The sequence below is a fragment of the Mustela nivalis genome, assembly GCF_964662115.1.
Source record: "Mustela nivalis genome assembly, chromosome: 4".
Taxonomy (NCBI): Eukaryota; Metazoa; Chordata; class Mammalia; order Carnivora; family Mustelidae; genus Mustela; species Mustela nivalis.
Genome location: NC_139023.1, coordinates 7,288,908 through 7,290,975, shown reverse-complemented (window position 1 = coordinate 7,290,975; position 2,068 = coordinate 7,288,908).

Below are 2,068 nucleotides of genomic sequence, written 5' to 3'. Positions count from 1 at the left end.
GAGTATATGTACTGTGGTTTCACTTTCATTTCTTCTGCATTTTTCCCTCCACCAATAACTCTGATATCATAGGGTCTGCTACGTTAGATGACCCAAGTGGCAGACTGGCTTTTGCCAAAATTTGGATGTTTCCTGCGTGGGCCTCACTCAAACCTGGCAGCCTTTCATGTCACTCAGTGTAACAGCTGAGAGGAGGAGTATTAAGTGTGAAATGGGCTTCCTTCTTCATAGTGGGAGATGCAGGTTATAATAATTTGTCTTTTGCTTCAGAGGGGATGTGCTAGCATGCCCCTGCTCCCTGGACACTCCTCTCCCCAAGTTTTACTGATATGGTAGGCTCTGAGGGGTATGGGTTTTATCTCACCCTCTAGAGCACATGTACAAATCACATCTTGCTCATGCTATTAGATTAACATAATCCATCAGTCTGGTGACCTAAATGACTTTCTGTAGAATGTCTACCTGGTTTACATCTCTTTTGATTATATTAATGGAATCCAGAGAGTTACATGGCCTGTTGTTCTTTCCATGTGAGGGTGAACTGTTTGTGATCCTGTTTTAATAGGGAGGGAAAATCATTGCCCACTGGACAGTTAGCCACATACCATGTACCCATAGCCATGTTAACCTGTTCCAGCAGAGATGTCACATCTGACACAGCATCTGTAGTCAGGGCTCCTACTTCGTTGAATTTGCCTTAGTCTGCTCTCATCCTGCAGGCTCTGTCTAAATTCTGTGGAATAAATAGAGCTCTCATGAAGACTACCACTGCTGCATCTGGTATGTAGGGCTGTGAAGGTGGCACCTTAGCCAACCCCACAGAAAAATCTGAAGCTGTGCTGGTGTGAAGGAGTTGACACAGCAGACCTAAGACCGCTGTCCTTATAAAGGCCTGCCTACGGGGTTGGCTTTTCGCTGGCATTCAGTGACTTTGATTTTGAGAGGATTCCCACTCTTCCAAACCTGAGACCATGACCTGATTCACATGACCTCATTCTGAAGTCATGAAAAATTTAGTGTGACTAAATTGTTGGTAGAAATGCTATGGTTATACTGAGCACCTACTTTCCTTCAGGGAGTCTGGAATTTGGGAATGTGTCAAGCAAGGCCCTGCCTGTATAACCAGCCACCAATAAAACCTTAGTCACTGAATCTTTAAGAGCTTCCCTGGTGACCACATATCATACCTGTTGTCCAATTCAGTGCTTGTTGAGGGCCTGATTCTGTGCCCAAAGAAAGAACTGCTCTATCCGTAGGAAGATCAAAGGTATAATTGGCTCCTGCATTGGAGTAATGGGAATGCGATATACAGTAGTCTGAGAGGAGCCAGGTTCCAGCTCCTGGAGGCAAGCCTGGGTGGGCATGAGCTATCTGCACTCATTGCTTGCCTTCTGCATAAGCTTTACGGTCTTTCTTTCATATCACTGCCTCGTACTTCACCACAGTTCTAATAATTGTCACATCTCTCACCTTCCTCCCTGCTGTGCTGCTTCTGGTCATAGAATTGGGCCTGACCCAAAGCCGGAGTGGACAGAGATAGAAAAAGAAGAAAAAGGTGTTAGATCAAGACCAGGAAATCCGGGAGCAGAAGAAGTTACACTTTGTAATGGAAGAACCACGTGGGAACAAATAGTACTAGCACCAGCAGTTTAAGAGCCAGTGCTGAGAACTGAGCACATTCAGTAATTCTACACACTTTTCAAGTGCCAGGAACTGTGTGTCAGGGACTGTGCTGGGCACTAGAGAAACAACAAAGAAAAGACCCAGTTCCCATTCTCTAAAGGGTTACAGATAGTAACAAGTTCCAAACGCCATAATTCAGGGACAGCAAGGAGTACATCCCAGGAGAAGAATGAGCTGTCTGATGCCTTTCCTACCCACTGTGCACTGCTTTGGGGGGCCACACACATGCTCAACTTCTCATCACAACATCTTACAGCATCAGTCTAGGGGTCTCATTCATTCGCAACCATCTAATAATTGTCTTTGGCACATAGAGAAGTTTATGGACTAATTCAAAGCAACAACCCATCATATGCATGGCTTTTAAAGCCCCATACCCTATTGG